The sequence below is a fragment of the Macaca mulatta genome, chromosome 2 (genome assembly GCF_049350105.2).
Source record: "Macaca mulatta isolate MMU2019108-1 chromosome 2, T2T-MMU8v2.0, whole genome shotgun sequence".
Taxonomy (NCBI): domain Eukaryota; kingdom Metazoa; phylum Chordata; class Mammalia; order Primates; family Cercopithecidae; genus Macaca; species Macaca mulatta.
The window spans coordinates 176,488,795-176,515,560 of record NC_133407.1 but is presented as its reverse complement, the minus strand read 5'-3'; the positions used below and the strand labels follow the sequence as shown (position 1 = coordinate 176,515,560).

Genomic DNA, 26,766 nt, shown 5'->3' with positions numbered 1-26,766 from the left:
TTCACTCAGTCTCCCAATTCAAACACTAATCTCATCCAGAAACAACCTCACTCTGTTGTTTCACACCAGAAATAATGTTTATCCAAATATACGGGGAACCTGGGATCCAATAAAGTTGACATAAACAATTATGTGTCAGTTTCTAAAGCTTCCAGGAGATCAAAATAGTAAGTCCAAAATGTACCCAAAGATATTGTTGCTCTGGAGTAAATTAGAGACCTTTTCCCGTGCAAGTTTGGTGTCAAGGTGGTGACTAAAACTTAATGATCGTAAGAAAGAATATCAGAAAACAAGGAAAGAAATTATAGGCTAATCTTTCAAGAAGTTTGGCTAAAACAATATAACATTTGGCTCCTGCCTCAGAAAAATGAACCTGTGAGAAATTAGGAGTCATCTCGATGCTGCCAACAAACTCAGCATTTTTACGCATCCCCCAACCCTCTCTACAATACCTTTGGCTGTACAACTCTGCAATCAATAAAATGTGTTCAGTGAAAGACCCAAACAAAAGAATTATCATTTTTGCATCACATTAACATATATTATAAATCAAAGTTATAGTTAGTTCAACTTTGCTAAGAAAAACTAGCATTGCCTGTGGTATAACCAAGGAGGTAAGAACTGGTTGCTACCATTCAATATAGTCCATGAGCAGAAATGAATTTTTCAGGTGATTTATTCAGCTTAAGTTTCTTAAAAATTGTACAGTACAACAAATTCTTTGGAGTCTAGTCCAAAAACAAATAGGAATCTGTAAAAATTGAAGCAACTGCCCTTGATTTCTGGAGATGGAATCTCTGACGTCAAATGGGATTTCTTTTCCCAAACTGAGTCACCAGAATTATAATTATGTTTTGGTAAATTGTCTCCAAATCTGCCCTTACTATCAGATTATAGAAGTCCGAATAGTGCTAGGGTATGTTGCAATAACAAACAATTCCATAGTTTTGATGACTTAAACAAGAAAGATTTCTCTCTTATTCATGTCCATAACAGGTTAACAGGGGGTTCTGTTCCTTTTAGTTATTTAGAGACTCGGGCTCATAAAGCAGTCACCATTCAAACATCACAGAGTTAAAGGGTGCTCCAGAGAGACTTGCAATTAACCAGAGACTAACCAAAGTCACCTTTGTTCATGAATATTTACTTAAAACTAGTCACATGGTTCCCACACAGATACAATAGAACCATGAAATCATGGAATTCAATCCTACCATGAGCTCAAAAAGTGAAGAGATGGATATATTGTGAGAATTTTGATAATGACGACCATGTGAGAGCATTCTGGCTACACCTGTGTCTTCCCAAAGGTATGTAAATACACACAAACATACACATGTACATACATGTGCGTAGCAATAAGAAACGTCACCTGGGTGGTGTCTACCTTTGAATATTGTTTCTTGTGTCAGCACATTTGCATCATTTTTTAATTTATCTACTCACATGGCCTAATCAAACCAGAATCCCTCAAGAAATCCAAGATAGAGTTTTAAATATTACTTTAAATTGGGTTATCTGTACACACAAAAAGAACAATCACACCAAGAAGACAGTATACTTTCTAAATTATGTAAACAAAATTATTTTCTATGAGAATAATTGGGTACTATGCTGCTAAAGAGAAGCAGTTCACACATTTCACTGGCAAATGAGTACCTGTTTTTATAAAGGGATAATCAAGGTTTAATTTTTGCTTGGAAAAACAGAAAGAGAAATATTTGCACAGACTGCTACTGCCACAAGTCTTCTCCCTGAATGGCTTCCTCTAGCTATATTTTTAATTGATTGGCTCCTTTCCAGACATCTTTAGATTACGTAGTGAAGTACTAGAAAAAATGCAATGTTTTCACCTTGAACTTCTAGTAAAGATGCCTTTAATTTTTTTTCTAAGCCTGTTGCTTCCCAAAGCCAGACAAGTTTTCTTTTGTGGCAATCAGACATTTCCTCAGTAAATGAGGAATTCTTAGCAGCTTACAAATTAATTACACAATGAAATTATTAATGACACATTTGAAAATTTTACTTGTATGCTTGTACCAACATTTGTTTCTATATGACATTTTCTTTTTTCTCTCTCTCTAACACCTTCTAGTCTCTCTGGTTAACTCATTGTTGCTCTTTTATCCCATTCACAACTATTTTGAGAAGGCTAAGTCCTATTGATAATTCCATGGTGACATTCATTAGTTTTCTCCTGACTAATTTATTTAGAGCCAATGAGTCTGAAGTAACCCTTTTCCTAATGCAAGAACCTGTCTTTTAGAGCAAAGCTTCCATTCTGTATTTTCTTTCTAAACCAGGGCACGTCTCCGAGCATCTCAAGGGAACAAGTTTCTAGAATTAGTTTTGCCTCTTCTTTTGAACTTTAAATTGAATCAGCTTTCCCTGAGCTGCCCTTTTGGTGCTAGATTCTTGTGCCACTTGGATTCTTGTGGATTCATGCATAGTCTAAATTTGTATAAATTCCTTCCCTCAATCTGATCCTGCTGCTATAACAAAATATCTTAGACTGAGTAATTTATAAATAATAGAAAGTTAATTCTTACAGTTCTGATGAAGGTGAAGTGGAAGATCAAGGTGCTCAGCAAGTTCAGCATCTGGTGAGGGCCCAGTCTCTGCTTCCAAGACAGAACCTTGAATGCTGCATCCTTCTGAGGGGACAAATGACACAGAAAGAATGGAATAGAGTGGAATTATCTGAGAGATAGTAGAATAGAGTATGACTAGTGTGAGCGTGATTGTGTAGGACCATGTGTGAGTGTGACTGAGTGTGAGTAGGTGTCAGTATGACTGTGTGAAACTAGGTGTATTGGAACAGTGTGGGACCTTATATGAGTGTGACTAGGTGTGAGTGTGAGTGGGTGGGACCATGTATAAGTGTGACTGAGTGTGACTAGGTATGCATGACTGTGTGAGGCTAGGTGTACTGGAACTGTGTGGGACCACGTGTGAGTGTGACCAGGTGTGAGTGGGTGGGGCTGGGCATGAGTGAAATAAGTGTTAATAAGTGTGGGTAGGACTGACTGTGCCTGAAGTTTGTGTGACTGGGTGTGACACATACCCAGTGTGTATATGAAGTGTGTGAAGGGCACTGAAGATGAATGAGACATTGCGCTTGAGTGAGAGGGAAGGAGTTCCTGAGGGAGTGACTGCATTTGAGGGACTGACTGTGCAACTGTGAGTGAGCTGACTCTGGTGTACATATGGGTTGGGCTAGGTGAGACCGGGTAGGCCTAAATGGAGGGCAGTGGGGTGGCTAGTCAAGAGTGTGAAGGAATGTGAATGTGAAGGGAACGACCAGGAGTGTGAGTGAATGGAACAGGTGTATATGGTTGGGCGAGAGTGACTGGGGCTGAGTAAATGGAGGACACTGAGTACAAGTGATTGTCGGAAAGTGGGGACACGAGTGTGGATGATTGTGAGGCTGAGTGCACACCCCGGGCACGTGTAAATGGAACTCAGTGTGTCTGTACACACGCCAGTGCCACTGGAGATCAGCAAGGAAATGGGCTGAAATCAAGTAGGCATTTACGGATTAGGGGACACAATGAAGTTGGAATCAAAAGCAAGGAAGCTGCTAACCTGGCAGGAGCCAAAATGACACAATCATTTTGTGGAGTCAAGGAAAAGAATTTTTAAAACTCATAAGAACAGGAGGACAAGGTGAGAGAATTAGGTTCTCACATAAGCACTTGGGCTCTATCAGGACAGAAACCAAGTAAATGCCTGGGTAGCTGATGTGACATTCTACCTACAGAGAGAAACGTTCCTAAATGCCTATTCATAGAGAACTGACTAATTCCAAGGCAAGGATCCCTCCGTGCTCGCTTGTGAGACTAGGGAGATGATTGAAAGCCCATTCAGGGTGAGATGAAGTTTTGATAAAAGATAAGTCATTTAGTTAATTGAGCTTTTTATTGTATCTCTCCTTGCCTCCAAAATCCATAAAAACTTCAAAAATTTAATGCAACACATCAAAGAGGTTTGGCTAGGCGGCCCAGTCCTTGAAGTCTTGCCTTTCCTTCCATCCCAGAGCAGTGTGCATCCTATTCTGCTATGGGCTGCCCCTGGGAAGGCACTGAGAGTGACTGTGTGTGAGTGGAACAGTGTGGGACTGCTGGGAAGATTAGTCTGATAAAAACTACTCCATTATCAGAGCCTGTTCTTTTTCTTTCAGGCTCACTTATGTTACAGAACTAATTTCTTACAATTAAAAATGAAAGACTGTTTGATGAGTAAACAAAGAAACTAAACTCAAAGATTGGGTCATACTTCTACGTTAGGATAATAAGGATTATAACTTATAAATTGCATAAAGATTATTTAGAAAGAAGTTGTGTCAGCTGAGCACAGTGGCTCACACCTATAATCCCAGCACTTTGGGAGGCCAAAGCGGGTGGATCACCAGAGGTCAGGAGTTCGAGACTAGCCTGGCCAACATGATGAAACCCCATCTCTACTAAAAATATTTTTAAAATTAGTCAGGCATGGTGGTGGGAGTCTGTAATCCCAGCTACTTGGGAGGCTGAGGCAGGAGAATCGCTTGAACCCAGGAGATGGAGGTTGCAGTTAGCTGAGATGGTGCCACTGCACTCCAGCCTGGGCAATGAGAGCAAAACTCTGCCTCAAAAAAAAAAAAAACAAAAGAAAGAAGTTGTGTCTTTCATATATAGTAAATAATCAAAATATTAGTATGTCTGCTAGATAACATTCTATTGAAATCAAGGAATACAATATAATGTATAATATATAATCATCTAAGTGTGAGAGGAGCTGAGTAAATGGAGGGCTGAGTAACTGATAAATCAAAGGTTAGCCAAGTTTCATACCATGGATGGACTTCCAGAGGAGTCTAACAAGCCCCTGAAATCATATGCAAAATGTGATTATGCCTTTTTCTGGATGGAGTATCCATAAAGTGTTCAGAATCTCAAAAGGAACCTCTGACCACCCCGCCTCAACCCTAACCTTGTGAATTGCTATTTTAGAGATTACTCACTTGTACAGACACTGAGTTCCTTGTGTGAATTCTGTCTTAGTGATTTCACTAAAGCTGTTCCTGCTGCTTTTGCTAGTGCTGATTTTGTCAGAAGCCTCTAGGCCTTGACCTTTTGAAAGTTACAGAAACTTTTGCAGTGGGGATCCGCCATCTTGTCTAGCCACCATCTGGGACACAGACATGGCTTCTGTTCTTGAGTCTCTACTAAATGTTTCTTTCTAAGAAACTGGATTTGTCATCCTCTTTCTTTAGCCTGTCAGCTGCCATGGAGTTGGGGGTAGGTTTGCATAGACCTGGCCACCACGAAACATGTGGCGAGCCAGATCAGGAGCTGAAAGACTAAGAAATGAGCAAAGGGAATGAAGGATCCATGGGGGAAGTCCTAGGTGGCTGTCGCTTCCTGGAATGGTGTGGCTCATCTTTCAGACACTTATGCATGAGTACAGGACACGTCAAAAATCTCGTCACATTTAGAGAGACTGTCAGTGGAAAGCTGTCCATCTCATGCACTACGGAAGGGCGATGAGCAGCTGCTGCAGTGGATGGCTGTTTCTGTGGGGTGCTCTTGTGACGATGAGGGCCCCGCTAGCATCAGAAGCAAAAGTAAAATGGCTTGAGTAGGAATTACAATTAGGAAAAAGTTTTTTTTAAAGAGCTCTGGAGTCAAAAGTCAACTTAGTGAAAACGGGTATTTGGGGTACATATGTATACACATGTGTTGTTATAAGGCCCCTGTTTTTTCTGTTAAACTCTGTCAACTGAATTCTGTTTCTCCATTTGCTTCTGCCTGTCCCTCTTTCTTCCTGCTACCCTCAATGCCACATAAAAGACCTAATAAAAAGGAATTTCTGACAGCCTGGACTCCCTTGGGAGAAAACAGAAAAGGCCCCACAGACTCCTTTTTGGGAGGAATCTGTTTTTCTTAATAGAACCCCAAGAGTTGCAGAGCAGACAGATTCTTTCCAGGTCTAAAACTCTTCTCTCTTTTGTATCGTGTTATCTGATTTCTTTGGCTTTGGCGGGGATGTGAGTGTTCGCCTTCCAATAAATATCAGGCCCTAAAAACTGCATACTTTGTTAGCCCTTTTCCTTAAAGGGCTCCATTCTGAAGTCAGTGATTGAATTAAGAAACAAACTCGCCAGGTGCAGTGGCTCACGCCTGTAATCCCAGCAATTTGGGAGGCCAAGGCAGGAGGACTGCTAGAAGTCAAGATTTCAAGACCACCCTGAGGAACAAAGTGGGATCACATCTCTACACAAAATTTAAAAATTAGCTTGGTTCAGTGGTGCATGCCTGTAGTCCCAGCTATTCAGGAGGCTGAGGCGGGAGAATCACTTAACCAAGGAGTTCAAGGCTATAGTGAGCTATGATCACATCACTGCACTCCAGCCTGGGTGACAGAGAAGACCTTGTCTCTTAAAAAAAAAAAAAAAAGAAAGAAAAAAAAGAGAGAGAGAAAAGAAACTAAACTGAAAATAAGATGTGTCATACGCATGTGATATTTCACTATGAAAATATATGAAAGAACTCAGAGAAAATGCCTTTTAGCTCCTGCGGCTTTGGTACTCTTTGGTAAATGAAACTAGTTTCCAAATGTTTTTCAGTAACTTAAAATCTTAAAGTCATATTATGTTATATTAAAGAGTCCTAGGTTATTCATTGGAAATTAGGGTTAAAATAATAGTTAATACATGTAATTAAAACTACTAGATATAATTCTATATACAGAATGTATAAAGTAAGATGTGCTTTGGTAAAGAAGGTTATAAAGGAACACAGATGTATGGTTTTGGCTTAAAGGAAAAATAATTTTGCCTAGTTTAGAGGTTATTTAAAGGTTGTTTCAAATGAAGGAAAAATGATATGGATAAAATTAAACGGATAGAAAGGAAAAGGATAAAGGGTAGAGAATGAGGAGATTTTGATTCCTAGCTGGCCACATGGTCACCCCTGGTATGGAGCAGCAGCTGTATGGCATTCAGTTACTAAAGGTAAAAGTTAGCAGAGGAATTCAGAGATGGATCAACTGGGGAAGTTGGTTCTCTGACTGCATTAGGAAAGGCATACAAATAAGCAGAAAGGGCAATATTTAATTCCTTTGTTATTGTTATCTCTACTAGCTGAAATGAAATTAAAAGAGAGCACTGGGTTGGGCCTTGAGGCTGAACCAAGCTCTGATGTGAGTCTGTCTGAGCTCTGGCCATTAGCCTCAAAACTACCCATGAAGGGGAAAATTATGGCAGGGACAAAAGAAAGTACCTCTGAGACCTGTGGTTACCATGAAGGTAGTCAGGACTTCAAGGCTACAGTGAGCTATTATTACACCACTGCACTCTAGCCTGGGCAACAGAGCAAGACCCCATCTCTAAAAATAAAAAAAAATAAAAAAAAAAAGAAGAAAAAAAAAGCTCAGTTGAAAACAAGATGTGTCGTGTATATAATGTGTATGTGTGTGAGTATCTGATATTTCATGTGAGGGAAGGGCAAAACCAAGTAACCACTGAAACCAGAAGGTAAAATGTGAAAGAACTGGTCTATTTTGAAGATCGGTATTATCCGCTTCCTAAGGAACCTTTACTGAAATGGATTGTGAGAGTGATAATTTAGGGGCAGTATCTTTGGTTTTAAATGCTGCAGAGCAGAAGAGCATGCCTGGGTTGATGCAGGACCCACAGTTCACTACTGGACAATCACAGGTGGGTATATATAATCCAGACACACAGGAGGCTACTCCAGAGGCAATAACTGGATAAAAGACATTTGTAAGGTCTGTGTACCCTGAGAAGGGGGATTTCCCAAATTCCCTATAAATGCCCAATTGAGCACCCTAGATGAAGCAACTGATATGCTTTGTAAGCAAGCCAGGTGGAACTGGCTTTATGATGACAGGGATATTCACCTGCTGAATATGCCCTTTACCCAGGTCATGTGAAGCACTGCGGTGAAGGGGGCCCCTCCTGCACAGGCACACCATTGCTGCTACACACCGAAAGACAGTTCAGGAAGCCGTATCAAATGTGCTGGTTTAACTTCCCCTCATCTGTCTTACAGACACTGATTAAAAACATTAGGATAATTAACAAGAGCATGAGGAAAAGCAATTTATATATTCCAAGGACTCATCCTAGGAAGGTGAAAATTTTTAACTGCTTATTAAAAAGTAAAGTGTATTTTTTTAAAAAAGTTAATGGGGGTGAAACTAAGAGAAAAAAGAAGGGGAGGACCATGGGACCCATCCCAGCAGGTTGGGAATCTTTAGTTGGTTACTAAGAAATGGAAAGAAATAAATGGAAATTTATGAGGCAAAACAAAGACCTTAATACACTATCACAGGTTGAGTGGACCAAAGAGACCCCTGCTGGGCCCCCAGTATAAGAGAGCCCCAAAACAATTTTCTATATTTACCCCAGATTGGAGAAATATATTTTTTAAGAAATCAGAAGGCAAAGGTTATAGTAAGAAAGCTGACCAACAACTACCTGGGTCAGTGTTGAGGCAGGTAAATCAAAACAAAGACTGACAAAAAGGCCTGAATTCCCCGGCTCAACCCCCTGCTGGGAACCCAAATGCTTTCTCACCAGAGGGTAAAATGGGAGTGGAAAAGAGAAGTTCCTGGGACCAGAAGATAAAAACATAAGGGTTGATAAAAGCTGAAATGTTTAAACAGGCTTTATGTAAAGTGGTTGGATATTCTTTAAACCTTTTATGAAAACAGATGCTGTATCTAAACAGGGAACGCTTCCCCTACCTAGTACTGTAAACAAAGAAGGCATGTAAATCTTCCCTTTGAGCAATATTAACTGGACATGCTAAATGGGAGTTAAGACTGCCTGAGCCCACAGAGTATAGAGTAGAAGTTGGAGTTTTGATCAAAATGAATTCTCCACCGAATAGCTGTTTGTAGAGCATTTACTGGGGCTTATGGCAGAAGCTTGTGAGCACCTCCCAACAACGACTACTGGCACTTTGGACTAGAGAATTTCCACCTGGGGGGCATTTACTGCCTTGCTGTGGGACATTAAATGAAGCTGCTCCTGTGCTAATGGGGATAGCAATGGCCAAAGGAGTTCCATAAGAAAACGCAAGTGGTTTATAAGATATTGCTACCTGGGAAGTGCAAGGAAATGATAGTCTTAAGTAGAAAGCCTTTTTCCAATCCCAGCACTTAGGGAGGCCGAGACGGGCGGATCACGAGGTCAGGAGATCGAGACCATCCTGGCTAACACAGTGAAACCCCGTCTCTACTAAAAAATACAAAAAACTAGCCGGGCGAGGTGGCGGGCGCCTGTAGTCCCAGCTACTCAGGAGGCTGAGGCAGGAGAATGGCGTAAATCCGGGAGGCGGAGCTTGCAGTGAGCCGAGATCCGGCCACCGCACTCCAGCCTGGGCGACAGAGCGAGACTCCGCCTCAAAAAAAAAAAAAAAAAAAAAAGAAAGCCTTTTTCCACAGGACTAACTCTAGAACTGTGTGAGGAGCCACTGGATTCCACAGGGCCTGATAAACAGGTCTCACTCGACTGACAAAGGGCTGCTTGATTTGTGGATGGCAGTTCCCAGGTGAATGGACAACATTCTGTTTGGAAGGCTGCTACTCCAAATGAAGAAGAATCAAGGAAATCTTTATTTCTTTTGGGCTATTTATAGCTTAGAGAATGTTAAAGCAAACTAGATATGACCTGAGAAGGACTCCATACTTCTGTATTTGAGTCCTTATGGATGAACTGCAACCTAGCTTAATAGGTAGACAAGATTGAAAACCTAACTTAGGAGTATGCACCTGTTAACAGTCGCTGAGTCTTGGCCAATCCCAGCAGCCATAATTCAACCACTCACACACTGCTGAGCATTCCAACTGCGTTCAAATAAGGCAACTGCGAGCTGTAACCAATCCAATTGTTTCGGTACCTCACTTCTGATTTCTGTACGTCACTTCCCCTTTTTTTGTCTATACATTTGTTCTGACCACGAGGCATCCCTGGAGTCTCTCTGAAGCTGCTGTGATTCTGGGAGCTGCCTGATTCGCAAATCTTTCATTGTTCAATTAAACACTAATTTAATTCAGCTGAAGTTTTTCTATTACCAAGAAGTTGAGTATTTTTTCCAATACTCAACAAGAGCAAAATTTACCTTTTTCTCTACCTGAGTTCTCCAAAATTTGGAAACTATTCAGGAGTATTCTTATTTTATGGCAATCTAGTTATGTGCATAAATTCAGTAAGAATATATTTTCTTTTATAATGGAACACAATTGGAGACACTGGTTATTTTACCAAAGCTTTCACTGGAATGGCATATTTTCAGATACAATCAGATTGCTTTGAGGAATTGAAGTCAACTTTACAGAGTCAATAAAAAGCTCCTTGGAAAGACTAGCCTGGTATCTTGTTTAAATTGTTCCATTACAAGGTTCCTGATCTGTGGTAAATAAAAAATGTCACTTTCTGGCTGGGCACGGTGGCTCATGCCTATAATCCCAACGCTTTGGGAGGCCAAGGCAGGTGGATCATTTGAGGTCAGGAGTTCAAGACCAGCCTGGCCAAGATGGCGAAACCCCATCTCTACTAAAAATACAAAAATTAGCCAGGCGTGATTGCAGGCACCTGTAATCCCAGCTACTCAGGAGGCTGAGGCAGGAGAATCACTTGAACCAGGTTGGAAGAGGGTGCAGTGAGCCAAGATCACGCCACTACACTCCAACTGGGCAACAGAGCAAGATTCTATCTCAAAAAAAAAAAAAGTCACCTTCTAACAGGCTCAGGAACCTCAAGGTATTTTGGGACCTTGAAAAGAGAGGTATTACAAGCACAGTTTAATGACAAATCCTTGGCTTGACTTATTGCCTTGAGGCTTTTAAAACGTCAAATCTGAAATTTCTTATAAAAGTTCCAGCAAAGCCAACGTAAAAAGAGCCTATGTGGCCCATCAGTATTTCTGCTACACTTTATACAAATAATCAGGCCAAGTATAATAAAACTAAAATTTATTGCGAAAATAAATTTGTCCGAGTATGGGTTATCCTTGGTAGAAATGGGGAAACTATAGAGAGAAAAACTTAGATGCTAGCCCTAATCATTGTTTTGGAGTCAATAGTTGCCGAAAATTTGAGCTAATCCTGAATTATTTTTTGACTGCAACAAATCTCTAAAGAAGAGCTGGATTTTAATTTTCTTCGTGCTGACTTTAATTGGCTCCTTAATGGAATAGGTTCTTTTATGTTTTTGTTTTTCTGGCATTCTAATTCTTATTTATTTATTTATTTATTTATTTATTTATTTATTTATTTTGAGACAGAGTCTCGCTCTGTTGCCCAGGCTGGAATGCAGTGGCACAATCTCAGCTCACTGCCATTTTCGCCTCCTGGGTTAAAGAGATTCTCATGCCTCAGCCTACCAAGGAGCTAGGATTACACGTGTGCACCACCATGCCCGGCTACTTTTTGGCATTTTTATTAGAGACGGGATCTCGCCATATTGGCCAGGCTGGTCTCAAACTCCTGGCCTTAAGTGATCCACCCACCTCAGCCTCCCAAAGTGCTAGAATTACAGACATGAGCCACCACACCTGGCCTCAAATTCTCTTTTGATTTTAATCCTGGTATGTATTATAATTCTACTACTCAAATTATTAATCTCTCTCTCATCGTTTTACTTCTTCTAAGAAAATTGAAGTCACAGTATTTCAAAAACTAGAGATGATTCGCCGTAGCCTGTGGATCTCCCTCACTGAGAATCTCAATAGGCCTGCTCTGTTTTCCATTGCCAACATATACTGCTAAACCTGTACCATATCAAGCATCTTCCCTAAAGGCTCAGGGACCATCACTGAAGAGGAAAGCAGATGAAATTGTAAGAGCTGAATTAAGGGGATGGAGTGTGGAGGCCAAAGCCACTCCATCTTGGATGCTAATCTACCATATTGACTTCTGATTAACCCCAGTTCCAGGAAGGCCTCTAAAATTTCCAGTTTATCTCTTGTTCCTGGTGTAAGAGCAGGCACTTACCATAAATCCTGTCCTTAGGTGAAACAACCTTGATGTTCTTGTACTTCAACTGTCCTACACATCCCTTCTGAATCACCATTTCCCTAGGTTATATAAGCCCTGGGTCTGGGGGGTTACAGTGAGGAGATCCATGGTTTTGTCTCACAGCTGCCTGGCACACAGACATGTCTTCTGTTCCTAAGTCCTTATTACATCTTTCCAAGAACAAAGAATAATAAAAAAAAAACTTTTACAATCCTTAAAGTCACCCTCAAAGGAGGAAAATAAGAAGAAGAGGGAATTTGCCATATATCCACATTAAAAGCCATAAAATATGTTGAGTTTATCTGTACATATAATTTATGTTGTACCAGCTTCCATGGCAGCTAGTTCTTTAAAATATTCCACTCCTTTAGCACTTAGGTGTGTTCATTTGATCACCCTACTTTCAGGTATGAATACTTCCATAATTTTGTTCATTTTAAATAACAGTCTTTGAAAAGAGAAAAAAGTAGTACCCCCTCTCCCCCTGCCCTGCCACTGTCTGTTTCTTTTTCTCTGGGTTGCAATAACCAAGGAGGAATTACGTCTATTTTAATAGTACATATAGAGGTAGATACAGATTTTGTGGAGTCTGAGGGTTATACAATTTTGGGCTTCTCTTTTTTTAAAAAAAAAATATTATGAATACCACAATGGTAAGGACTCTCTCTGGGCCTTGGGTAAGTAAGGGGCCCCAGAGGCAAAGTGTCATTAGCATCACCCCATGAGAATACATTCATGAGGAGAACAAACCTAGTTAACTTTTTAAGGTTGGGGTTAGGGGTTATTCTTGGCCATTTTGCTTTAATTTGAAAATCAGTCTGACCTTTAGAAAAGCTACCTGGCTTTTCTAACTGATTTTTATTTTAAAATGATTTATTCAACATTAACTTGAGAGATGCTATGGTTTGAATGTATGTATTCCACTAAAATTTATAAGAAGCTCAGTGAGCAAAATTCTTTCTCCTTCAAACACTCTAGAAGCTACAGAAAAGAATAGTTGAGTCTTACATTGATATGGAATACAGTATTCTACCCAATGCAGAAACCTCATCTATACAATCTCGGAAAGTGATAATCTATCCCTTTATTCATAATATTCAACATTCCATTTCCTTAATTCACAAAATTCAAAAAACATTTGAGCCAGCACTTTGGGAGGCCAAGCCAGCACTTTTGGGAGGGCGGATCATGAGGTCAGGAGATCGAGACCATCCTGGCTAACACAGTGAAACCCCGTCTCTGCTAAAACTACAAAAAATTAGCTGGGCGTGGTGGCGGGCGCCTGTACTCCCAGCTACTCGGGAGGCTGAAGCAGGAGAATTGTGTGAACCCGGGAGGCGCAGCTTGCAGTGAGCCGAGATCGCGCCACTGCACTCCAGCGTGGGCGATAAGCAAGACTCCATCTCAAACAAACAAACAAAAAAACATTTGAGGATCTACCACACATGAAGCAGTCTTCTGTGTGTCAACATTCAGTGGTGAACGTGAAGTACACAATTTCCTTCTCATAAAGATTTCATTCTAGTGAGGGGAAGAAAAAAGAGAAAGAAGAAAAGTCAAAGTAATCTCGGATCATGATAAATGCTCTGAAGGAAGGTTAGGAGATGCCCTTAGAGGAAGTGGTATGTAGACTGAAAAATGAGAATATGAAATATCATGGGAAGAAGTTTCAAAGCCAATGTGATAGCCCTGAGACAGGAATGAGCTTCACATATTAAAGTGAGGGGATGTCAGGGAGCCACAGATCAAGTCCCCCCTGGAGCATCAGAAGTGTGTGGGGGCATGTGATAGCAAGGGGGTGTTGCTGGTATTTTGTGAACAGGGGCCAGGAATGCTAAATACCTAGAAGTATTTGAAAAACTCCTGCTCCAGAAGGAATTTTCCCAACCAAAATACCAGCACCTCCATCGAGAAGCCCTGACAGAGAATAGTAAGTATAGAGAAATTGATAGGCAGGAGGTCAGAGAGCCAGACAGGAGACACATTAGATAGGGCTTCAGGGCCACAGTAAAAGTTTAGATTGTTATCAGAAGTGTGACAGAAATCATTAAATCCTAGTAAGCACAGAAATGTTTTTGTAACTTCTGGGGATAGGAACATACTGCCTTCATACAGCATTCTATTCCACCTTGGAGTCCTGAATTTTTGTTTGTTTGTTTTTATTTTTTATAGAGATACGGTCTTGCAATATTGCTCAGGCTAGTCTTAAATTTGGAGTCTGGATTCTTAGAGGATTCCTTTTATAATTAGTTTAAGTTGGACTCTTTGTAATTTCCTCTTAAATCTCTAGTACCACAAAAGAAAGCCCCCAAAAATGTCTTTTCCATCTTTGTTTTCATTGCCACCTTCATACTCCACTATATCCCAGTCTCCAGGACCAGTTCTATGCTTAGTAGAGGGAATTCCACAATTCACTCCATTCATAGTGTTACCAAAACACCAGGGGTTCCATCTAGGTCTTGCTGCTTGCCACACAGACAGCCAATCACTGAGACAAAATAAGTATTGCCAAGGAGGAAGACTATTTGGATGCTGCAGCCAAGGAGATGGGAGATCAGTCTCAAATCCATTTCCTCAACCAACTAGAATTAGGGGTTTATATAGCAGGGAAGGATGGTAATCGCATGCAGGTTAACAGAAATTAGGGTGGGGTAACGATATCATGAGGGATGAAGGGTCTGGTTTCTCATTATCTGGATGTGGTGGTCTGGTGAGTGTCAGTTCCTTGATACCATCTGGGAGGCCTGAGGGCTGGTTTCCTGAAGAAGGAACTCAGATAAGACAAATATAATTTTATCAAGTTTTAAGACTGGGAGACTCAATTTCTATGTTTATTCAAAAAAGAAAAAAACCCATAAACATCAGTTCTATGGGACAACTGGACAGGTTTCAACAGGTCCGTGTCTCAAGTGAAAATGGGATGTTTTTCCTACTTCCTTGTTTCCTTCTTTTCCTCCTTTGCTGTCCCTACTTCTTAGTCACTGCCTGCTAGAACTCAGTCCCCACATTCTATTCCAGATGGCTACTTCTACCTGAATTGAGGGTCCACAATTGACAACTGTCAGGAACCCTAATTCTCCTAACAGTAGACCCTACTTAGTTTTGGTTTTACTTTCAGCATTCAAGTCCTGTCCCTGAACCGCAGACCCGTAGCAGATGTTCTGTTACTTCCGGGCAGACTTTCCTAATACCCACCATATGACTACCTGGCTGCAGATCCACATATCACCTTGTTGCCAGACATGTCTGTATTCATGCTGTGCCCATCTGCTGAGACACCCAGAAGGGAAGCAGGCTGTCGGTAACACGAGCAGTGATCTGGGAGTCAAACCCAGGTGTTAATTCTAATACAACAGTTTACTAACCGTAGAAATTTTCTAAAATCTCTTAGAGCTTTGGTTTTCTAAAGTGGTGATGATGGTGATAATACCTCCCTCCAAGCTCTGTAATAAATGAACATGATGTAGGCGTTACGATGTAACTAATGTTATCATGTTTATTTATAATTGCTGGACCTCCCTAATCAAAGCTGCCACTTATCACGAGGTACATTGGATTCTGTGACCTCACTGTCCTTTTTCTTCCTAAACCTCTGCTGCATGCTATTAAGCGTGCCCATTTATGGTTCTTGTCCCCTGTCTTTGAATATGTACGTGAGCTTTAGGCCAGGATTCAATAGCCTCGCTACTGAGTTAACCAAGAAACAAAAGACTATTGAGCAGGAAAGAGTGGGTGTACACAGAGAGAGGTAGATGCTTAGAGGTATTCTTGGAATGCTAAAAAGGTAGAGCAATCGCTGAGGGTAAAGCTAAATGGGGGGTTGAGAAGGAGAAAATAGCAGGGAGTGGGAAGCGAGAACAAAGCAACTCTTATCCTCAATTATCCCGGCAGTTCTGGGCTTGGCTACATTAGCAAGATCCTTGTTTAGATCCTCATTTTGCTTTGGCTATAGAGGCCTCTTCTGGTGGGATTTCAGGGAATTTTATAACCCATCGTCCCACCCCTCTCTCCTGTGGTTTTAACTGATGTGGAGGAAGGGAACTATGTAGTGAAATTAGGTTCTTTCGCTATAACACAGCTGCTTTTCTTCATAGAGATTTACTTTTGACAAGTAATTTATATTGCATTCAATTACTATGGCATACTACTGGGCGCCAGGGGAGGAAGGAATTGGAGACAAGATTGCTTGGGAGTGTTTTAATGTAGTTTGTTGTAACAGGTGGCCTGAAGAACTGCTGATTTGAAGCTATGCCACAGCTGTGCTTAGCTGGCTTGACTGATGCAGAAGCCTAACTGAGCCTGGACCGGGGTCAACCCAGGTGCACCCAGTGAACAGCTGTCTCTTTTTTTAATTAGGGGAAGGAAGTGAGCACAGATTTGAAAAATAATATTATAAGAACCAGGGTGCAAAGGGATGATTTACTTCCACTTCATTTTATTATTTGTTATAAATAGTTTATAAAAACACACTGAGTGAATTTAATAATGTCTCTTTGCAGGATTTTCCCCAGTGTCGCTGACTAGTGCTTCTCATACTTTAATGTGCATACAAGTCACCTGGGGATCTTGTTAAAATGCAGCTTCTGATTCAGTAGGTTTGGAGTGAGCCAAAGATTCTGCATTTCTAACAAGCTCCAGGTAACACCAGGTCTGCTGTTTCAGGAGGACACTCTGAGTAGAAGACTGTCAACTACACAGCACTTCAGAATACTAGATTTGTAAAAAAAAAAACACAGTTACACTGTCAAATGTTAGAAATGGTCTCTTAGTAGGGGATGAACGTAAACTACATACTGATGAGGTCTTAAAGGAAATTGAATTACTAAAAAAGTCATTAATATTAATTATTTTAAATTGCTCATTTGACCTCTTAGATTCTGATCACACACCACAGGCTTAAAAGTACTCTTTACAATTATATCAGAAATAGTTCAATGTATGAATATTTCAATCTCTGAGAAATTTAACTATAGCTTCTTATTACTGTGACCACACAACCAAGGAACCAAGAGATTCTTTAAATTACTGAGTTCAGCAATTCATTTACTTGCAAATTTTAGAAAGGCTTTTTCCTTCTCTTTGGCAAGTATTTAATTCAGAGGCATCATAAGTCAGGGGAAATTAAGGCAAATGGTACATTTTTTGCATTGCACGGCAAAAACAGTATGCTGAGAAAGGGTGCAAAGAAAGATGATTCATCACATGTGCCATAGCTCATAGAAAAGGGATATTTGGGAATATTAAATTGATGTGTTTTCAGTCTTCTCCCTGCCCCCGGTAGCAATTCCACCATCATCGCTTTGGAAAAAGAAGAAAAGGGGAAAGGCCTATGAGGAAGCAGCAGGTTCCCATGAGATGGGAGAAGGAGCATGTGAGCTTGGCACTGCAGCAGTAGGAAGATGGCAGGAGGAAGAAAAAGAAGACATCACCCTGTCCTCCCTTCGACTAATGCAGGCAACAAGGTAAAGAGATTGGGATTCAAGCCGAAAGTTGGTGTCCTCTGACCCCATTTCTGTCTGAGATAGTGAGGTGATGATTTAGAAGCTTTCCTCACCTCAGCACCGGAGTGACCACTGCAGAATGAGAGAGGTGGTGCATCACTGTCGGTTAGAGATGGAAGGCCCGGGCCTTACTGGAGTCTTTCTGGAGGTGGCTTCAGCTCCCGAAAGCATGGACAATAGTTTCATGTTTCCACATGCATTGTGGAGCAATGCAGAAGGGAGGATAGTGCTGGCTGGCAAGGGAGGTGTCTGCTATGAAAGTCAAATGGCACAGACACTGGAAGGTGCTGGAATGACCAGAGTTGGGAATCAGATCAGTTGCAAGCAGATTTCAGGGAGGTCCACAAGCCCATCAAAGGTAAGCTGAGGTTGAGTCTTCAGGGAGGTCCTCTGGGTTATAACTGAGGCATGAGTAAAGAGACCTCCAGTTGACCTGAGCAGACAGGTAGAATGAGGGAAACTGCCACCACAAGAAGAGGAGGCAGTACCAGGACCTGCTCATGGCTCCTGGAGCCCCCATCATTATTCCCCAGCACCATCAGGCCAAATCACTTATACCTCCATACATCTCAACATCATATGGGAAGAAAATATGAGTGAGGAAGTAACAATCTGAAATATTAGGACTTGATCTAAAAGAAACTGATTTACTTTAAGAGACCATATAAATTATTGAATTAGAATGACTAAATTTAGATATTTTATTCCCCCCTCTCACTAATTAGACAGAAGGGGTTTCTCAAAGGAGATAAAATCTTCTGTAGAAAATAGAGCTACAAGCCCTTTGCACAGCTTAATATAGTATGAGTTTAATTGGAAACCCTGATTCTCCAATAACAAATCATTATATTTCAGTCAGTCAGCTACCTCATTCTAAGCTGGAAACACCAAGGTTTTGCCTCCACTGTCTGCCATCACTCCTCCCCAGCTCTGCCCATCTGTGGGCTAAGTGCCTCTTGGGGCCTTGGCTCACTCATCATTAGGAACACATATCACCTCAAGCCTGGCACCCTGGGATGGTTTCCTGCAGCCTGTGCTCAGCCATTCTGAAGCTACTATTGGATTTGTTCTGGCTTTGAAAATTTGTGTGGACTAAATTTCTTGAGTCTGTTCAGGGAACAGAGTCAAGAAAGCACGAGCTTCAGAAAGATACTTGGTGTTGGAGTCTGCTGCAGGCATCTATCACCTATCTGGCCATGAGCAAGCACTTTTCTATTCAAGCCTTCTTCTGTAAAGTAGAATTAACAGTACTTACTTTTGAGGCTACTGTATGGGTTAGCAATACTATATATGAGTTGATGAACATATTGATGAAGCTCAATAAATCAAGGCCATGTTATATTATTCTAGTTCCTTTTAACATGCCCAGTGCCCTGTAATTGCTTATTCACCTGCAACCATGGACCTCTGCTAAGGACCTCTGATCCTCCCCTACAGAGAGAGCCTATTCTATGTATTCCCAGCTGCCCACAGACATTCTTACTTCCTGAACAGGTGTCATGGATGCTCTGCCTTGACACTCAGACCTCCCTTCAGAACAGAAGGATGCATGTCTGGCTACTGGCAGACACTCTCAGCCCTCTCTGAGAATCCCCTCAGCTAAAGTCACAACCCCTTTCCCAGGGGCAGCCTGTATCCGAAGACTGATGGATACAGAAGAATACAGGCCAGTCCCATTGGCCCAAAGCAGGGAAATGCTGAGAGGTCATCCCAGTCTCAGAGCCCCCCACAGCCCTGGCTGAGGGAAGCTTTGGGGGGCTCAGCCCAGTCCTGCTTCCTTGCTTTTTCCTGTCGATGTTGTGATGGTTAATTTTATGTGTCAACCTGACTGGGCTAAGGGATGCCCAGATAACAGGTAAAACATTATTTCTATTTCTCTAGAAAACCCTGAGTAATACAGACTTTGATCCTAAGAGCTCACCCTCACAAATATCCTGCATGCTGATCTCTGGCTCAGAGTCAGCTTCCTGGGGAACCTACTTGGTGAAAATAGGTCACCACATTCCACACTCAAAACCACTGACTTAGCTATTATTGTTAACGCTGTGCAGATAGCCACACAGAATGTGTAAATGAACATTCATAACCCTCTTGGTCACTGTTTTTGGACCATCACTGTGGGTCATAGACAGTGTACTCCTCTTATTCTGGTCCTTATTTCCTAAGGGTCCTCCTCCACCTCCTACCAGCCAAACACATCCCAGAGAGGCCACTACTTACCCAGGAGCTTTAGTGTACTCATAACACTGTAGTGTTGGCTAACAGACACAGCCTTTACCCTTCCTTTGATCCAGAATGAGAATCTGCAACGGCCACAAGGTTTTTACATCATTCTCTCCACCCTATGCGAATAAACAATATCCATAGGAAATTGTCAATTTCTCTGCACAGACTAAGCACCTGCTTGTATTATTACCCTGCTATATACAAATGAACCATTTGAGGAAATGAGTAGAACAAATATGCTCTAGAAACTGCAGTACAAGCAGTACCCAATTTGCAGACAGGTTGTGTTCCCTGAGTTGATTTCCAAATTAGCTATTTGGAAATCAGAATGCATTATCCCAAGAAGCAGTGTTATAAATGATGGCCAGCTTCACAAGTGTCATCCATAAAGCCCTGGTAAACTAGCAACATAATTAAAATGACACTGTCTTTAATAACGGGCTGTTCTTTATGGGGTAAATGCCCTTCACAGGGCATAAGAAGGAAATTATTTGGCCCCAGGAACATGTGTCTCTCTCGCTCTTAGTTGTCCTCTCCTCTCTACCAGACATTTGTTGTAATCATTCATTTTCAAGATGGAAGCAGAGTAAGACAACCTGGCCCTTCTCCCCACTGTCCTCCAGAACTTGGACATTAATATAATGTAGAGTTAGTGTCTTCTGGCTTCTAGAGGATAATAAGCCAAATAAAGAGGCTCCAAGATGCATGATGCACAGGAGTACCTTCTCTGGCACAGCATTGTACATTTGTAGTTTGAGGATACCAGTATAAATACAGAAGAGTAAATCCCAAAGGAACATTTTTATTTCCTATGCATAAGCCTAACAAAAAATGGCTGAAGTCAGAAAATGTAACCTCTGGTTTTGTTATATCACCCAAAAATTCTACCTTGTCACACGTATTCAAAGAATTTCCTTCTAAAATGATACTTTTACAAAACTTCCTAAAGCCAAATATGCATATCTGCAGTTCAATGCAGCATTTTCAAAATGTAATCCCTTGACCAGCACCATCAGCATCACATGCAAACTTGTTAGAAGGGCTAATTTTGGAAACCATCCCACACCTACTGAATAAAAACTCTGGGATTGGAACCTAGAAATCTGTTTCAACAAGCTCTCTAGGTTATTCTCACTAAAGTTTGAGAACCACTGAAATAATGATTTTAATAATTTATTTTTTAAAAAGAAATGACAAGAAACACTACCAATCTAACCGTCCCCTTCTACATATAGCATAAAACATTACTTTTATGGGATATCCAGCAAATCAACTCAAAAAACGTGTATTCTATGCTTCTATGTGCAGGCTACTGTTTGTCTGCTAAAGAAGATTAAAAAGCGAATAGATTAAATAGTGAACAGAATGCAAATCAAAGATTTGAAACCTTATGGCATTAAAGGGAGGGATGGCAACAAGGATATGCCTAATACCAGGGAGATTATTTGTAGTTTTATTAAAAATATACAAATAAAATGCTATGGGGAAAACATAAAGCAAAACACAAATAATTTTAGAGAAAGAGGTCAGATAAAAGTTTTGAGGCAACATCACGGTCAGGCCTTGAAAGACTGGTATACATTTTAACAATGACCAGTGTGGCAGGGGGAAGCCCATGGAACTGGTGGAGGGCAGTATTTCCCCAAAAAAGGGGACAACACAAATGAAAGCCAAAGGGTATGTAAGCATGGTACAAAGCTGCCTCCAAGTTGTGTCTTAAATACGTTATCGCTGTGATTACATAACTTCTCCTCAACTTCTGGGGCAGCCGGGTGAAGAATGAAGCAGCCAGAAACCCTATGTCTATTATCCCTATCATAAGCAGTTGTGCGCAGTTACCCCAGTGTGACTTACTATGTCATTCCTATACATACTATGATACCACGGACCTCATTTCAGGTACCAAGACAAATGCACAGAATTTAGAGTAGACACTGAGTAGATAAGGCAAAGAGATGAGAGGATCTTGGATGTCATACCGAGTAGACTCCCTATTTAGAAGGCAATATTGTGTTTGAGGCAGAAAAAAAGGCACGATTTGCCTTGGGTTATAAAATTATTATAATACAACATGTAGATTGGTTTAGAGTGAAAACAGATGAACTCAGCCAAATCGGTTAGGATGTTATCAAATTAGGACAGACAGGAAATATTAAGAGCCCAAATTACTGAGGAGCAGAAAAAGAAAGGATAGAGTTATAGGACAATCAGTTTTAATTCACTAATATCTGATTTCCTATGATATACAAGACACATATTGTCACTTTGGAGAAAACAAAAATTGCAAAGGTTGCCCTTCATTTTAAATAAATTAAAATCTGTTATGCAGAAGTATAAGACCACTATAAAAATTTAATAAGTGGTAAATTCATTGTAATTAGGGAAGCATAAAGCATTATAGAGGTATAAATGAATAAAGATAACCGACGTGAGTCTCAATCATTTTAGAAGGTTTATTTGCCAAAGATAAATATGAGTTTCCAGGAGGCAGGTCTACACCTTTCTCCAAAGATGACTGTGAGGGTTTCAATACTGAAAGGGGGCAAGAGGGCAAGATGACCGAATAGGAAGAGCTCCAGTCTGCAGCTCCCAGAGAGACCAACACAGAAGGCAAGTGATTTCTACATTTCCAACTGAGGTACCCAGTTCATCTCACTGGGACTGGTTGCGCAGTGGGAGCAGCCCACAGAGGGTGAGCAGAGGCAAGGTGAGGCATTGCCTCACCCAGGAAATGCAAGAAGCCGGAGTCCTCACTTGCCAAGTCAAGGGAAGCCATGAAAGACTGTGCTACAAGGCCCAGATACTATGCTTTTCCCATGATTTCTGCAATCCGCAGATCAGGAGATTCCCTTGTGTGCTTACACCACCAGAGCCCTGGGTTTCAAGCACAAAACAGGGTGGCTGTTTGGGCAGACACTGAGCTAGTTGCAGGAGTTTTTTCGTACCGCAATGGCGCCTGGAACCCCAGAGAGACAGAACCGTTCACTCCCCTGGAAAGGGGGCTGAAGCCAGGGAGCTAAGTGGTCTTGCTCAGCAGGTCCCACGCCCATGGAGCCCAGCAAGTTAAGAACCACTAGCTTGAAATTCTCACTGCCAGCACAGCAGTCTGAAGTCAACCTGGGATGATCAAGCTAGGTGGCGGGAGGGACATCCACCATTACTGAGGCTTTAGTAGGTGGTTTTCCTCTGACAGTGCTAAAAAGTCTGGGAGGTTTGGCATGGGTGGAATTCACCACGGTGCGGCAAAGCAGCTATGGCCACCAGACTGCTTCTCTTAGATTCCTCCTCACTGGGTAGGGCATCTCTGAAGGAAAGGTAACAGCCCCAGTCAGGGGCTTACAGAAACTCCCATCACCCTGGGAAAGAGCACTGGGGGAAAGGGGTGGCTGTGGGCACAGCTTCAGCTGACTTAAAACTTTTGTGGGGAAAAGAAAGATCAAACTGTTACTGTGTCTATATAGAAAGAAGTAGACATAAGAGACTCCATTTTGTTCTGTATTTGAGATGCTGTTAATCTGTGACCCTACCGCCAACCTTGTCCTTGAAAGATACATGTGCTGTTGTGACTCAAGATTTAAAGGATTTTGGGCTGTGCAGGGTATGCTTTGTTAAACAAGTGCCTGAAGGCAGTATGCTTGTGAAAAGTCATCACCATTCTCTTAATCTCAAGTCCCCAGGGACACATAACACTGCCAAAGGTCGCAGGGACCTCTGCCAAGGAAAGCTAGGTATTGTCCAAGGTTTCTCCCCATGAGATAGTCTAAAATATGGCCTCGTGGGAAGGGAAAGACCTGATTGTCCCCCAGCCTGACATCTGTGAAGGGTCTGTGCTGAAGAGGACTAGTATAAGAGGAAAGAAGGCCTCTTGGCAGTTGAGATAGAGAAAAGCATCTGTCTCCTACCCATCCCTGGGCAGTGGAACATCTTGGTGTAAAACCGGATTGTATGTTCTGTTTACTGAGAAAGGAGAAAACCGCCTTAGGGCTGAAGGTGGGACTTGCTAGTGCAATGCTGCTCTTTATGCACTAAAAAGGTGTATGGAGATGTTTGCATATGCACATCAAGGCACAGCACTTTTCCTGAAACTTATGTCACAGAGATCTTTATTCATATGTCTTACTGCTGACCTTCTCCCTATGATGATCCTATTATCCTGCCACTTCCCTTTTTCTAAGATGGTAAAGATAATAATCAATAAATACTGAGGGAACTCAGAGACTGGTGCCAGTGTGGGTCCTCTGTATGCTGAGCGCCGGTCCCCTGGGCCCACTTTTTCTTTCTCTATACTTTGTCTCTATGTCTCATTTCTTTTCTCAAGTCTCTCGTTCCACCTAATGAGAAACGCCCACAGATGTGGAGGGGCGGGCCATCCCTTCAACTTTCCTGCCTGCTGGCTTTGAAGAGAGCAGCTGATCTAGACAAGGAAGATTCTCCCATCACAGCACTCGAGCTCTGCTAAGGGACAGACTGCCTCCTCAAGTGGGTACCTGACCCCCGTGCCTCCTGATTTGGAGAAACCTCACCTCATACAGGAGATATCTGGCTGGCATCAGGCCAGTGCCCCTCTGGGACAAAGCTTCCAGAGGAAAGAGCAGGTAGCAATTTTTGCTGTTCTGCAGCCTCCACTAGTGATACTCAGGTGAACAAGATCTGGAGTGGACCTGCAGAAGAGCGGCCTGATTGTTAGAAGAAAAACTAACAGAAAGCAACAATATCAACATCAACAAAAAGGACCCTCACACAAAAACCCCATCCAAGGGTCATCAGCCTCAAAAATCAAAGGTAGATAAATCCATGAAGATGAGGAAAAGCCAGCACAAAAATGCTGAAAATTCCAAAAACCAGAATTCCTTTTCTCCTCCAAAGGATCACAACTCCTCTCCGGCAAAGGAACAAAACCGGATGGGGAATGAGTTTGATGAACTGACAGAAAAAGTAGGCTTCAGAAGGTGGATAATAACAAACTCCTCTGAGCTAACGGAGCATATTCTAACCCAATGCAAGGAAGCAAATAACACTAATAAAAGGTTACAGGAACTGCTAACTAGAATAAGCAGTTTAGAAAAGAACATAAATGACCTGATGGAACTGAAAAACACAGCAGGAGAACTTCGTGAAGCATACACAGTATCAATAGCAGAATCAATCAGTCAGAAGAAAGGATATCAGAGACTGAAGATCAACTTACTGAAATAATGTGCAAAGGCAAGATTAGAGAAAAAAGAATGAAAAGACATGAACAAAGCCTCCAAGAAATATGGGACTATGTGAAAAGACCAAACCTACAATTGACTGGTGTACATGAAAGTGACAGGCAGAATGGAACCAAGTTGGAAAAGACACTTCAGGATATTATCTAGGAGAATGCCCACAACCTAGCAAGACAAGCCAACATTCAAATTCAGGATATACAGAGAATACCACTAAGATACTCCTCGAAAAGAGCAACCCCAAGACACATAATCATCAGATTCTCCAAGGTTGAAACAAAGAAAAAAATGTTAAGGGCAGCCAGAGAGAAAGGTCAAGTTATCTAGAAAGGGAAGCCCATTAGACTAACAGCAGATGTCTCTGCAGAAACCCTGCAAGCCAGAAGAGAGTGAGGGCCAATATTCAACATTCTTTTTGTGTGTGTGAGAGACAGAGTCTTGCTCTGTCACAAGGCTGGAGTGTGGGGGCATGATCTCAGCTCACTGCAACCTCCGCCTCCCAGGTTAAAGTGATTCTCCTACCTCAGCCTCTTGAGTAGCTGGGACTACAAGGGCACTCTACCATGCCTAGCTAATTTTTGTATTTTTAGTAGAGATGGAATTTCACCATGTTGGCCAGGATAGTCCTGATCTCTTGACCTTGTGATCCACCCACCTTGGCCTCCCAAAGTGCTGGGATTGCAGGCATGAGCCACCACGTCTGACCTCAACATTCTTAAAGAAAAGAATTTTCAACCCAGAATTTCATATCCAGCCAACCTAAGCTTCGTACGTGAAGAGGATATAAAATCCTTTACAGACAAGCAAATGCTGAGAGATTTTGTCACCACCAGGCCTGCCTTATAAGAGTTCCTGAAGAAAGCACTAAATATGGAAAGAAAAAACCAGTACCAGCCACTGCAAAAACACACCATGATATAAAGACCAATGACACTATGAATAAACTGCATCAACTAATCTGCAAAATAAGCAGCTAGTATCATGATGACAGGATCAAATTCACACATAACAATATTAACCTTAAATGTAAATGGGCTAAATGCCCCAATTAAAAGACACAGACTGGCAAATTGGATAAAGAGTCAAGACCCATTGGTGTGCTGTATTCAGGAGACCCATCTCATGTGCAAAGACACACATAGGCTGAAAATAAAGGGATGGAGGAATATTTACCAAGAAAATAGAAAGCAAAAGAAAGCAGGGGTTGCAATCCTACTCTCTGATAAAACAGACTTTAAACCAACAAAGATCAAAAAAGACAAAAAAAGGCATTACATAATGGTAAAGGGATCAATGCAACAAGAAGAGCTAACTATCCTAAATATATATGCAGCCAATACAGAAGCACACAGATTCATAAAACAAGTTCTTAGAGATCTACAAAGAGATTTAGACTCCAACATAATAATAGTGGGAGATTTTAATATCCCATTGTCAATATTAGACAGATCAATGAGATAGAAAATTAACAAGAATATTCAGGAATTGAACTCAGTTCTGTACCAAGTAGACCTAATAGACATCTACAGAACTATCCACCCCAAATCAACAGAATAAACATTCTTCTCAGCACCATATCACACTTATTCTAAAATTTACCACATAATTGGAAGTAAAACACTCCTCAGCAAATGCAAAAGAACAGAAATAATAACAGTCTCCCAGACCACAGTGCAATCAAATTAGAACTCAGGATTAAGAAACTCATTCAAAACCACACAACTACATGGAAACTAAGCAACCTGCTCCTGAATGACTACTGTGGTAAATCATGAAATTAAGGTAGAAATCAAGAAGTTCTT

At 41.4% G+C, this 26,766-nt stretch overlaps 1 long non-coding RNA gene across 1 annotated transcript in view; it reads right to left on the bottom strand.

Moving 5' to 3' along the window:
• LOC106996757 (uncharacterized) overlaps positions 1-26,766 on the bottom strand; it is a 123,809-nt gene that overhangs the window by 17,752 nt on the left and 79,291 nt on the right. The window contains exon 2 of the long non-coding RNA XR_013414586.1: positions 2,550-2,654. This is a non-coding gene — a long non-coding RNA (uncharacterized LOC106996757). The remainder of the gene's footprint in view (positions 1-2,549; positions 2,655-26,766) is intronic.